At 36.6% G+C, this 15,029-nt stretch overlaps 1 long non-coding RNA gene across 2 annotated transcripts in view; it reads left to right on the plus strand.

The window, feature by feature from the left end:
- LOC144320376 (uncharacterized) overlaps nt 1-15,029 on the plus strand; it is a 216,634-nt gene that overhangs the window by 84,477 nt on the left and 117,128 nt on the right. The window lies entirely within an intron of this gene.

The raw sequence follows: 15,029 nt of genomic DNA on the forward strand, positions 1-15,029 counted from the left end.
TCTGCATCTCTCATGAATAAATAAATAAAATCTTAAAAAAACAAAAAGAAACCCAACGAGAAAACATACCAATTAGTATAATAAAGTCAAATCAATTGGTTTTATTTTCTCTTTGATTTCAATTGTACATATAAAAAATTGTTTAGGTTGGTAAAAAATTAAATCCTTCAGAAGACTAAGATTTTACTCATGTCCAGTGAATTATACTAGACATTTATCAGTTATTTTTAATTTTTCATGATTCATCATATTTTATTGAACTCCACACATCCCTTAGTGCCATACGGATTTATCCTGCTTTGGGGAATTCTCTGTCTCTAAATAAAACGTTAGTGTTCAAAATTGTGTTCCCAATTTTCTCCTTTTTCTTATATTTTTATATTGATTTTGTTCACAATGTTTTACTTATCAGAATATGTTTTCATTTCATATATAGAACAATTAAACTTTTATTTTTCAGTGTTAAAAATATTTAAAATTAGTTGACTTTATTATTTTTATACTGAACTGATACTGAAGTTGAGATTGAGAATCTTTACATAAAAGGGAAATATCTCCACTGTAATAAAATGCCTTTTAATATTTGTGAAGAACCTAAAAATGCATTTAAAGTATATAATGTCCTATATTTTCTTTCTACTTTTTTGGTAGCTAATTTTTTCCCTTCAGATAGTTTATGATTTACTATACTTTTCACAAAGGTCATTGTTAGAAATAGAACGTTTGTTTACTTCATTGGTAAATAAAATTATTAAAAGGTCTGCACAAAGAAATTGATATTTTCATCTAGAACTAAAATGACTAATAGTTCCAATTATTCTCATTGGAAATGGGTATTACTCAGGTAACTCACCAATTCAAGATCGCCACTTTAAGAGAAGATAAGTATTTCTCAAAGTGTGATCCACGGATCAGAATTTCTTAATGAGAGGACAAAGGAATATGCAAATACTTACTGCAATTTGATTCTGTTGTGCACTAAAGTGTTGGAATCACTGAACTGTGGCTGGTGGAACCCCAGCTAATAATCACTGAGCATTACTTTCTCAACTGTTACTTTGTAAGAACTGGTAAAAGAACCTGCCCACTGTCATTCATTGAAGCAGACTTTAAGAATACAGGGGTTCTAGGGATCATCTAGTCCAAAACTATATGGGCAACACCAGCAATGTTCACAGAGCTCAATGACCTTGTCCAAGGTCACGTGTTATGGTGGGAGACAGAGAAATAGGCTTAACAGCGAGTAATTGGGCGTCTTCAGTGCATGATAAGAGAAGTAATTAGTAAGGTTCTGCTACCAAATAGATCCCAGACTATTGATTATATGTTTTGTCCTACCTCTCTTTTGTCCATACTTCCTTAACACAGAATTGAGCAGATAAGTGACTATTCTGTTGTATGCTGGTGACTAATGATGTGTATCACAGGCTCAGGCTTGAATGATTTCTCCTTCCTGGTAATCCATTAACTTAGTTGCTTTCTCTCAGGGGTACTAGAGAGGTATGTTATGTACAGAGAAATAGTGTGGGATTTGGAAGCAAGGGACCTGAGTATAAATTCTGGTGAGTCGTCAGTAACTGTAATCAGCTGCTGCTGGTGTTACTTTCGTCTGGTATTTTTCATAATTACTGAATGCATAACCTTGGGAGTCATGTCTCTAGATTTTAATTCCTCATCCATTAAAAAAATTCTGCTCCTGGATTTACTGTAAGAATCCTTCAAAAAACAATTAATGGAATGCTTAGAAAAGCTAAAATCATTACCTAAATTACACTAGCATTATTATTTTATTTGTCCCTAAAGTAACAGAAATGATTGCAACTGTTTTTTTAAGAATAAATCATTGATTTTATGTCCCCTCTCCCCCAAAAAGGATTTGTGGTGGCTTCAAAGAGCATAATAAAATAGAAATAGAGAAATATCAGGGCCAAAGAAAGAAAGGAGAATCTAAAGGTTAACAGACTGTAGCTTTGTTCGGAGAATAGCACATATAGACATATAAAGCTGCTACTTCCATTATACCTTTCACTGTTCCATCAAACAGCTGCCACCTGAGGGGATGTCTGTCCTACAGCACTTTTAAAAACTGCTTTTCAGATGCTTAAATAAGGGCACTTGATTATAACTGGGGAGCACTGTACTAGACACCCAGATCGAAGGGTCTCATGACTTTGGTTTGTCCTGCATGCCCTTTTGCATCTCTAGGTGGAGGCACAGTGTTAGATGACATTCTAACAAACCTGCAACCCAAATCACATTTTCAGAAGTCTTTCAGAGATAAGGAAGATACACGAAGAATATCTGAAAAAATCTGCTAGGGGATGCACAGTGGGGAGCATATAAACACAACCTCATGAACATTTACATAAATTAGAGGTTAGTGAAAGGGAACTAGGGGTGGGGGCGGTTGGTTCCCGCTGAGCTCACTTCTTCAAACAGGACGTTCTATCACTGCAGTGACAGCCAATTAAAAACGGATGGAACAAGAATACCTTGTCTTTGGAACAAGGTAGACTGAATCTCTAGGATATATCCTACAGCTCATCAAAGCTCAGCCTTCCCTCTCCTAGCTGAAGGAAATGAAAATGGATAGTGTGAGGTTTAGGCAGGAGTAAAGATGATAATTTGAGATGGAAAAGAGGTAAGGCTGATGGTAAGAGCTACTTTGAAAATAAAGTGAGATCTGATTGACTACTGGGTAAAGAGAAAGAGGGGAGTGCTATGGACTGAGTGTTTGTGTACCCCCAAACTCATATGTTGAAATCCTAACCTGTAAGTTGATGGTATTAGGAGGTGGGGCCTTTGAGAGGTGATTGGGTCATGAAGGTAGAGCCTTCATGAATTGGATTCTTGCCCTTATAAAAGAGACTCTGGAGAGCTCTCTTGCCCCTTCTGCCACGTAAAGACACAGTGAGAAGATGGTCGTCTATGAACCAGGAATCCGGCTCTCACCAGATACCCAATCTCCCAGTGCCTTGATCTTGAATTTCCCAGCCTCTAGAGCTATAAAATAAATGTTTGTTGTTTAAGGCATGCAGCCTATGATATCTTTGCTACCAGCAGCCCGAGTGGATTATGACAGGGAAAGAATGAGAAATGAGAGGAAATGCCCAGGATTTAGGGCGGATAACATGAAGAAAGAGGTTCAATGTCTTTATTAGAGGTGGGCACAGACATGGGCTGGAACCTTTCATTCTTCTTCCCACCTGGGTTTGACAGTCGGTAGTTAAATACTTGGCAGGGTGGGCTTTTGGGTTATGTATTTCTGATCCACAGGCAGAAAATCTCCCATAAGCCTTTAGTGTGGGTCAGTGATCATCTTGGTAATTAATGTGACCACATCAAGGATTTAAATAGCATCTGAAAAATTTTAATGTTAACAGAGGAGAAGGGAAGAAAATAGAGAGTGGGAGAAAGTGGGACAAAGAGAAAACATGAGATTGAGAGGAGAAAGCGCACATCACCTGATATGCCCTTGTGCTGGAGGGCGGCAGTTCTTAAACTTCTAGTGTGATTCAGTTTGTCTGCAGAGACCTTAGAATTTGCATTTCTAACAAGTTTCCAGATGATGTTCATGCAGCTGCTCTGGGGACCACACTTTAATATTCACTGCTATCAGGGTTTAAATTTACCCTGTTTATAGGGAAAAGAGAGTTACAGCTTTCTGGTGTAGGCTCCAACTTTTTCCAGTTTGTTGACTACATTGAAATGATTTTTAGACCATTATCAAAGGCTTTAAACTACAAACTGAAAGTCTCAAAGACAGAGGATTAGTGGTTGATATATATGTACTCTGAGACTCTGAGCGATCATTTGAGTGGATAACCGGGCTGCTATATTTCAGGGCTGTGCATAGTAATAAGTAAGACTGTGGGTAGCATCATACCAGTGACTTCTCATGTGGTGCCTAGTAGAATGGTATGTGTGAGAAACAAAAAACTGTGACATGAATTCCGCACTGACTTTCTACATTCTTCTGTATGAAGTCTCAGAGCCCCTTGTCAAAATCACAAGCGCCAACTTCTCACTCTGGTAACAGCAGTAGAATTAGTTATGAGAGCCTTCAGCTGCAAGAAATAGCTGATCAACAGTAGATTAATACAAAGACATCTATTCTGGTCTCATAATAAGAAGTCTGGAAGTAGGTGGCTGCTGGGGTTGGTTCAGTGGCTCATGTCATGTTGGAGTTGCTTTCTTTACACTTTTCCAGACCTTGTTCTTTCTTTTTTTTAATATTTTAAAGATTTATTTATTCCTGAAAGACACACACACACACACACACACACACACACACACACACACACACAAAGAGAGAGAGAGAGAGAGAGAGAGAGAGAGATTGGCAGAGACAAAGGCAGAGGGAGAAGGAGGCTCCCTGAGGGGAGCCCGATGTGGGACTCGATCCCAAGACCCCAGGATCATGACCTGAGCCTAAGGCAGATGCTCAACCAATGAGCCAGCCAGGTGTCTCTCCAGACCTTTTTTTTTTTTTTCTTTCACATTTTTATATATTTATTAACAAAAATGGTCTAGGAAAAGACTGGACAAAAATTATAGTGAAAAGGGTCAAAATAAGTTGTTTTTAGTTCTATTGTCTCTAGGGGAGGGTAACCAGTCTAGAAAGCTGTTTTATCTCCAAAAACAAGTATTAGATTTCAAGAGAAATTTTTCCTTTTCCCTTCCGTTAAAGCAAAATATAGTACTTACACTTTGTTTTTACCTATAAGCCTGGTTTTCAGCGGATGAATTGGGGAGGGGTAGAGGGAATAGACAGAGGTTAAAAAAGAAACAGGTAAAATCTTGACAGTAAGAAATGAAAGCTAGTGACAAAAAAGGTTCCTAAGGGCCCAAGAATCATTCACTGAAGTAATCCTCTAGTCCTTCCATATCCATTTCCAGAGAGGAATTTAGACAGGCCAGAGCAGATGATGCATCCTTGGTTTTCTGGACACTTGGTTTGGGTTGAGGAGTTTCTGGTTGGATGGATTCCTTCCTGATGTCTTTACTACCCCTTCAATAGAGGAGGGATGGAAGGTGTGCCCTCCAGCCATGGTTGTTTCTTTTATTAAGATGGAAAACCCTTTCTAGATTCCAGAAGACTTTCCTTTATACTTTGTCCAGAACAGTGCCAGAGTGCACCATTTATCTCCTTTAGTCTTTGAAGGAGAGGTGCACAATGTAAAATGAAGTGAAGATTATATTGGTTACCATATGGTGTCTGCCAGAGAAATGGACTCAAATCTTTTCACACTGAGAACTGACCCTCCTTATAGCTCACTCATCAGAGACAGCCTTATCTGTCTGTCTCTCCAGGAAAGACTTTCTTTTTTTTTTTTAATTATTTTTTTATTGGAGTTCAATTTGCCAACATAGAGCATACCGCCCAGTGCTCATCCTGTCAAGTGTTCCCCTCAGTGCCCATCACCCAGTCACCCCCACCCCCCACCCACCTCCCTTTCCACTACCCCTTGCTCATTTCCCAGCGTTAGGAGTCTCTCATGTTCTGTCATCCTCACTGATATTTCCCACTCATTTTCTCCAGGAAAGACTTTCCTCTCCATTCAAGCTCTTGCCCCATGAATTGGAGCTGACCCTAGAAACCATTCTTTTTTGCAGGGCACCCAGATGGGAGTTGGCAGGGGCTTGGAAAAACATGGCAATTTATATTGGTCCTTTACACTCCATTGCAGCCTGCCGGGTGACTTGAGGACCTAATGGCCCTGGCTTACTGAGTTTCTCCTAGAAGCAGTTGTTGCAAAAGGCAACATGAAATCTTTATTTGTGTTCAAATGTTCTTTTTTCCTATAGAGGGACTAATTTGACATGTGAGTAAACCTCATCAAATTCCTTTGACTTGCTTATTTTCCAATTAGTTTCACCCTTAAGATGTCACATGTGGTGGTCATGATTTTCTTCAGTAGCTGTTTCAAGTGTTCATAGATGACTCCACCAGTGGCTGCAAGAACAGGTCAATTATAACCTTTGCCTTGGCCATGCCACGCATTGGCAAACCGGTGGTGAGCAAAAAGCCCAGAGATCCTCCAGTGCTTCTCACTGATATCTCTGTTGCATGCATCAGGTAAACTAATTTCATAAAAGCTAGGGCTCCATAGACAACACATACTGGTGGTAGAAGAACAAGGCTATGTTGACAAGTGCACAATCTCATACTAAGTCATAGGGGCACGCCCTCCCTTTGCATCAGAGAATAGGCACCTGTGCTGTCTTAAGACTCCTGCACGTAGAGTTTTCATCATGTGGCATCTATTTCTTAGAGAGAGTGAGTGTATTTATACCTGCCTGGGTGTATGTAGAGAAGATTCCTGAATTTGGGGAGGTTGGTAGCTTTATATATTACACCTCTGTGTTAGGGCAGAAGAGCCAGAGCAATAGCAGAATTCTCCCAACTGTAAGTCCCTGGTCTTAGTGTTCTGGAATTAATTCTGTTCAGAAAATATTTATTTTGAAAGTTCATTTTCTGTTACACTGGTCTAGAACTCATAAGCTATATTGAAAAAAAAAAAAAAGCCATTTTCTCAAGGAACTTATAGTCTAGATGGGGAGGGAGAGCATATATCCTGAAGCCAAATTGACAGTAAATGAACTACATTATGATCCTAGACAACAAATCAAATAATAGCATAAGGTAGTAGGTAACTAATTGACTTTGCAACTATCAGTTGACATGACTCTGGAGAAAAGAGAAATCCATAGACCAGGGAATAAGAAAAAGTTATCACAAGAGGATAGAACTTGGAGGATGATTGACTGAGGAGGGTATTCTATATGGGAGGAGTGCATGAGCAATGGTTTATCAGTGTGGAGATGCCAGAACTGATATCCTTATCTTGTTCCTGACCTTAGGGGGAAAGCTTCCAGTCTTTCACCATTAAGAATCATGTTATCTGTAGGGGTTTGTCAATGACCTTTATCACTTTGAGGAATTTTGTTTCTATTCCTAGTTTATTAAGTGGTGGTGTTTTAGTTTGTTTTTATTGTGAAGGGGTGTTGGATTTTGTCAACTGTTTTTTTCTCTACTGAGATGACCATATGGTTTGTGTCCTTTATCATATTAAAATGGCGCATTAGAGTGATTGGTTTTCATGTTACAGCAACCTTGCATTCCTTGGATAAATCCCACTTAGTTATGGTATACAGGCCTCTTTATATGTTAGTTTACTTGTATTTTGTTGAGGCTTTTTGCATCTGTGTTCATAAGAGATATTGGTTTGTCACTTCTTTTCTTGGGATGTCTCTGTCAGGTTTTGGTATCACAGTAATATTGACCTGATAGAATGAGTGTTCCCTGTGTTCCCTTGCCTTCTATTTTTGGAAAGACTGGTGTTAAACACGTAGTTGAATTCACTAGTGAAGTCATCTGAGCCTGGTATTATCTTTGTGGGAGATTTGAAAATTACTACTGCAATCTCTGTAGTTGTTATACATCTATTCAGATGGCTATTCCTTGAGCTGATTTTGGTAGTGTTTTCTAGAGATCTACTCATTTCATCTAAATTATCTAATTTATTGCCATACATTATTCACATTAATTCCTTATTATCTTTTTCTGTTTGTTTGTTTGTTTTTGTAAGGTTAGTGGCAATGTCCTGTCTTTCATTCCTGATTTTATTATCTGAGTCTTCTCTCTTTTTGTTAGTCAGTCTAACAAAAGATTTATTGACCTTTTCAAAGAACCAGCAGTTGCTTTCATTGTTTTTTTTGTATTGTTTTTCTATTCTCTATTTTATTCTAATTTCTATATTATTCTCTATTTTTATTCTCTATATTTATTATTTACTTTTATAATAACTCATTACATTTATTATTTCTTTCCCTCAGTTTGCTTTCAGTTTAGTTTGCTCTACTTTTACCAGTTTCTTTAAGGTAGAGGTGAGGTTATTGATTTGAAATATTTCTTCTTTTTTAATATAGGCATCAGTAGCTATAAAATTCTTTCTAAGCACTGCTTTAACTGTATCCCATAAGTTTTACTCTGTTGTGTTTTTGTTTTTATTTGCCTCAAAGTGTTTTTTCATTTCTCCTATGAACTTTCTTAACCCATTGGTAATATCACAGTGTGTCTAATTTCCACGTTTGTAAATTTCCCAAATTTCCTTCTGTTATTGAGTTCTAAGTTCATTCCATTGTAGTTAGAAAATATATTTTGTTTAACTTCAATCCTTTAAATGTATTGAGGCTTGCTTATGGCCTAGCATATAAGCTTTCCTGGAGAATGTTCCACATGCACTAGAGGATATTATTCTGCTTTTATTGGGTTAGTGTTCTATACATGTGTCTGTTAGTTCCATCCACCCTTGATTGGTAGCTAGGTAAAGAATGGTCCTGGTTTTCTTGACTGCACTTGTCTGCAGGAGAGCTTCTATCATACTGCTCTGGAGGCCAGGGATAGTGGAGATGTGAGTATCAGGTTCTTGATACTCAAGATTCTTGATGTTCAAATGCCTCAGGTTCTTGATGTTCTTACTGAGATTTAGTAGATTTTCTTGAATAGATGTTTTCCATTTGTTCTGTGCCCTTAGGACAATTTTCAGAGTTTAAATTTTTAGCAACTGAATGGTTATATCACTGGAGAGAGGGTCCATGCTCCTCATACTATCACTTTCAAAAACAAGTTGATCTCCTTCATATATATATATATATGTGTGTGTATATATATATATATATATATATATATATATATATATGTATATATATATTTAAACTCTAATACTATCTTTTTAGTCTTGTACATTTTTTAAATAAATGAGAGCTATATCAGTGAAATTATAGCTAGTGGGTTAATTATCTCAATGTTGGTGAGGAAAAAAAATCAGCTTCCAAAGACATTGTTCAAACAATAAAAGTTAATAAGTTCTTTAAACAAGTATACTTTCTGGTAACAAACATTCATAGTCTTAAGGTTATAACACAACAGTTCCTGTAACTGCCAAAAAAATTATTTCAGTTTTTTTTCTTTTAGTAAATAGATGTAGGCAAAATCAATTTTATGGTTCTAAGATACTGAATAAGCATAACTTTCACTTAAATTTTGTAGCAATTAATATGCAAACACCACTAACACTCCCCTATATTTTTCATTTTCCACAAAGATAATTTGTAATCCACTTCTTTACATTCTTAAACACACTTATTTTAGCAGTTCTTTGCTTAAATTTTCCATTAGTTGCTATTGAAACATATAGCCTATGAATAAAAAATTTGAAGTTCGATGATTTATTTTTGAGCTGGTTTTAGAGCAGGTGAATGACACAAATGAAAGTAATATATTTGAATATAGTCCTTGGAGCAATTTCACATTCAAAGATCAGTTTCATTAAACTAATGACACACTGAATCTTCCACACATCCCTGCTGCATGAGATTTCCCAAAGAGAATTCAGTTGCAACCAATAGACGTGTTGCAGCCAACACCCAAGCAGTGTTTGGATCAACTGGGACATGGCAATGACTGGTCCTCATAATCTGGCAGTTGTACTTTGTAATTTAATATGTCATCACTGTGAACTAAAGTGGGCTTGATGGATGACTATGATCAGGGAGTGAGATGAATGTTCTCAACTTTTATTGTTTGGAGAGAGCTCACAGGATTGTTGCCAGGTAGTATACTGAACAATGCCAAGTTTATGTCTTTTATTACATCTGTGCTCTAGACTGATGCCATCTCCTAACACGCCTGCCCTGTGAGACTTCCCATTCACCGGGCTGACCAAACTTGAGAGGGCTCTATTGTATGGTTATAGGCAACTTTTCAATCCCTGCAAAAAAATGGAGTGGGGTCAGACTTAAGGTTACAAATTAACAGCACAGCTGAGTTATATTTACTCTCTGATGAGCAGTCTCTAATGAAGCAAAATTGGGGTTTTGAAACAATAGAGTAATCCTTGGGCTAAGATCTGGCAATTCCATTTCATTCTTGACAGGTCAGTCTGTGCAACTTTCAAAAATAATAATACTGCTGGTGCTGTACATAAAGGAGGTGGAACATCATTGGATGACACCACTTCTTTTCCATCTTCATTCTTTGGCAGCCTCATGTCTAACTAGTGTATTCAGAGCTGCAAAAGAAGCCTACTTTCCCTGCATTTCTCAGCATTACTTGCCTAAGTATCTGATGACTACGAATAGACCCAGGTCTTGAAGTCTAATTTGCCTTTGCTGAAAAAACGCGCCACCACTCTGCGCCCCCTCATGACCTCAATCTACATTTCTGTTGCTGGTGACTTTGGGGTTGTTTTGGGTCATTTGCTGTTACAGACATCACTGCTTCTCATCTCTGATATCCAGAAGGCCATTAGCATTTCTACCTCTTTCCATAAAGTCATAAACTGATAGACTGGTACATTCAATTTTCAATTAAATGTAAGAGGTCTAGGGTAATAGAGCCATTGGATCTTAGAATCAGGCAGCCTGTGCACTTTGACTTTCCTATTCAGAGCATACCCTCTTCTCACCTGGCACTTTCCCAGAATGTGGGGATCAGGTGGGCTCATCTTTAGTTCTCCTCTTTGTTCAAGAATACGAATCCTTGCATCTGTCATTACTAAAGCCTTGACTGCCATGTCTGCCAGCAGAAGTAGCAGGTGTTCATGCAAATAGAGTGACTGGAACTCTGTCCCTCTTGGAGACTAAGCTGTCTACCCTAGATTTTTGTTAAGTCAAAACACAAGAATGTGCTATATATATGTCATAATACAGGTTATTGCTGTTTTTGGAAGTTCAGAGCTTATTTTTAACTGGACAAATGAGGGCAAGCTTCATAAAGCAACATTTAATTTGTACTTGTGAGTGATCAAGAGGATTTTGACATTATAAGAAACAGCAGAAAGAATTTTAGGAGGAAGAATAGTACCAAAAGCAAGGAATGGAGAAAGCATGGAGTTGGGGAGTAAAAGTGGCCAGTTTTGTTTAGCTAAGATGGATTGAGTTCAGGGTGCAAAGGAATTGGAATTAATCACAAAGAGTAATTAGAGGATTTGAGGGAGAGAATGTGATGAATACTGGGGTCTTTCCGACAATGTACAGCTTTTGCCTCCCAGGCTATGGTTCTATACTGTTTCTCTTTCAAAACTTTGATTCCTTCTTTGAATTTCAATTTTTTTTTTTACACTCATTATTACTTATGTTACTTGGGAAAATTGTAGAGGGTTGTAGAGGGTTGAGAAATGTCCTGGAGCTTGGGTTTGTCAGCCCTTGTCTGAAGTCTGGACTATCACTTTCAGATACCCAGATTTTCCTGGCATGTGATTTTCCTAGTAGATTTGGTTAGTTGATTGAGTGCAAGCCCTGTACTGGACTGCAGCATGTGTGCATGCACACACACGCACATACACATACACATAACATAGACACATACTTACACATGCATACACACATACATACACCCACGCACACATGCACACACACACACTATGAACACGCTTCCCATATTCTTTAGTTTTTCCTGCTTTAAACTTTTTTTTTTTAAGATTTTATTTATTTATTTGAGAGAGAGAGAGAGAAAGAGAGCAAGAGCAGGGGAAGGAGGAGAGGGAGAGGGAGAGAGAGAGAATTTCCAGCAGACTGCGCTGAGCATAGAGCCTGATGTGGGGCTTGATCCCAGGACCTGAGATCATGACCTGAGCTGAAACCAAGAGTCAGATGCTCAACCAACTAAGCCACCAAGGCACCCCTGCTTTAAACTTTCATTGGAATCATAATCCCGGTACTCTTCAGAGATCTGCATTTTTTACCCAATTGTTATATTTTTGACATGCCTTCATTGTCTGGTTGTTGCTGTGTTAGTTTTCATTGCTTTATAATTTTCCTTTGTTTGCACCATAGCATATCCTTTCTACTATTTCTACTTACAGACTGAGAAATGTTGAAATTCATGTTTATGAACAAGTCTTCTGACATACATGTGTAAGAAGTACTTTAAGGTCTATTTCCAGGAGTGTAATTGTGGGATGCTCATGCCGTTTTTTAAAAGAGTTTATTTATTTATTCACGAGAGACACACAGAGAGTGGCAGAGACATAGGCAGAGGGAGAAGCAGGCCCTGTGGAGGGAACCAGATGTGGGACTCGATTCTGGGACTCTGGGATCATGCCCTGAGCCAAAGGCAGATGCTCAGTCACTGAGCCACCCACACGTCCCTCCATTTTTTTTTAAAGATTTTATTTTAAGTAATCTCTATACCCAGTGTGGGCCTCAAACTCATGACCCTGGGATCAAGAGTTGCAGGCTCCTCTGAGCCAGCTAGGCACCCCTGCCATATTTTTTATTTTTTATTTATTTTTTTTTTGCAAGCAGTTGTCATTGGATGAGAGTGCATGTTCTGTGTCCTATTGCCTAGTGTTTTAACCTCTGCCGAAATGGTGGGGGTGAAATTGTATCTTGCTATATAGCTTTATCTGGTATTTCCCTCTAATAACTAGTGAGCTTGAGAAACTTTCATTGAGGGGCTGTTCTTGTTTTCTCTTCCAGTTAGCAAGAAGTATGTATTAAAATATCCCCTTATGTTGGTTGATTTTCTATTTCTCCTTGTGTTGTCAGTTTTTGCTTTATCAATTTTGTGGTCATTTTATTAGATGCATACAAATATAAAATTGTCATAAATCCTGGTAATTTAAAACTTTTGTCACTATATCTCCAGTAATTTAAAATTTTCTTTGTTTATTTTTCCTGATTTTGCCTCTCTAGCTTTTTATTTGTTTGTTTGCTTGGTACTCATCTTTTCTATCTTTTTAACATATAGAATCTTTCTGTATGCTTATACTTTAGATTACAAATATACATGCACATACACACACATATAATTTTAATGCCTACTTTTTATAATTTTTGTCTTTTAACCATAGAATTTAACCTATTGACATTTAATGTAATAATTGTTATATTTGGGTTAAATCTATCATCTTATTTTGTACTATCTATTGTCTATCTTGTCCTAGGTTTTTAAATGTATTTATGTTTTAATAGAGTACATATATATTTAACTTACATATTTATTTATTTACCCTTTTAATACGTTCTCTGGGTTATGTGTATTTTTTCCGTCTTTTTAGGAGGATTGATTATGTCCTTTTACCAGCTTACTGTCCTCCCCTACTAGCTTGGAGTTTATGAAATCTGGTTATTTTACTGAATTCTATACAAATTACAATGTCAATTCCTAATTAATAAGTTTCTATTGTTAATCAAAACCTTTACTCTCCTCCAGAACAATACAAGTTCCATTAAATCCTGTAAGCCAATTTATTCCCCTCTCAATTGTATACTATTTTATTTTATATTTATATTCTTTATTAAAAGGCTCCTAGAAGGCTTTATTAATGCTTTATATGATGTTCATCTAGATTGACCTTCATATTCAACACTGTCTTTGCTCTTCATTACTTCTTGCATCTTATACCTTTTACATGAGATAGGTTTCCATCTGTTTGAGGTATACATCCTTTAAAATTTTCTTCAGCGAAGGTTTGCAGAAGCAAAGTTAGTTTAATGCATCTTGAAATGTACTTACTTTGCCTTCAGTATTGAAGGATTTTATCACTGTTTATGGAAGTCTAGATTGGTAGTCTTTCGCTTGTCTTGTTTTCTAGCATGTTGAACATACTTGGTTTCTAGCTTATATTGTTGCTGTGAAAAAGTTAGTGATCTATCTAACCTCTTGGCTGATTTTAAGATCTTTTAATTATTGGTGTCCAGTAAAGAGATATATCTAATTGTGGAGATTTATATATTTATTTATAGCAATATGTGTTTGTTTTTCTTTATCATACTTGGTATTTGTTGGACTTCCCAGATTTGGTATTTGGAGACTTTAAAAAATTCTAGAAAATTTTCACCCATTATCTGCTTCAATATTCTAAATTCTCCCTTTTATTTTATTTTTCTGGAAATTCTATTAGATGCATGTTAGATTTTTAAAAACTTTTCTGTTTCCTTAGTTTCTTTTTTTAAAAGAATATTCATTTCTTCCCCCCCCACCTTTTTAAAGGTAGTATGATATTACCACATATGGATGTACTGTAATATATTTAAGAAATAAACTACTGGTAATTTCTAATTTCTTGTTTTATAGGTCACAGCAACAAACATTTTTTGTATCTGTAGCAGTTCAGTGATTTCCCTTAGGGTAAATCCCTCAGCATAGTGTTGCTGTGTGCACAGTTAAAATGTTGATACATACTCCCAAATTGACCCCTAAGGGCAATACTAATTCCACTCTCCCCCAAAAGGCACCTGGGTGTTCCTTTGTCTGTACGCTCCATGAGATCTTATTTTCATCTTTGCTGGTTGATGGGTAAAAAATAACACCGTATGGGTGTTTTATTTGATTTCACATATTTCAGGTGAGGATGAGATGGACACCTTTCCTTATGTGTTTTGGCTCTTTATATTTTTCCTTTGGTGAGTAGCCTTTGCCTGCCCTTTGTCCATCTCTCTATGTGGGCATTTATCTTTTTCTAAATAAATTGCAAGAGTTCTTTATATGTTAGGAATTTTAACACTTTGCACATATATCATATATGTCTTCAGTTAATCTTTTAACCCTGTGTACGGTCATTTAATATACAGAAGTTTATAGTTCTTTTCCTATTTAAATTGAGATATAATTGACACCATGTAGTATTAGTTTTGGGTGTAGAATATAATAATTCAGTGAATGTTCATTTCTTTGTCTTTCATGCCATGTTCTGAATAATTTATTTGGATTCATCCTTGCATTCATTATTTCTCTCTCTAGTTGTATCTTGGTTTTTAATTATAGTTGTTTTATTTTCTAGAAATTCTATTGTCATTTTCATGCATATTTTGCCATTCCTTATAATTTCTTTGCTCAACTTTCCATTTTTTCTGTATGCAATTGTGATAGTTACTTAATATTCTGATCAGACTATTAGCATTGTGATAATTCAGAATCTCAAATTCTTTGTATATCTGATCCTAATACTTGTTATTTTTTTGTTTTCACCTATCATGTTGTTTTTTTGTAGTTCTGTGATTTTTGATTCAATCTGCTA

The sequence above is a fragment of the Canis aureus genome, chromosome 9 (genome assembly GCF_053574225.1).
Source record: "Canis aureus isolate CA01 chromosome 9, VMU_Caureus_v.1.0, whole genome shotgun sequence".
In the NCBI taxonomy this organism is placed as follows: Eukaryota; Metazoa; Chordata; class Mammalia; order Carnivora; family Canidae; genus Canis; species Canis aureus.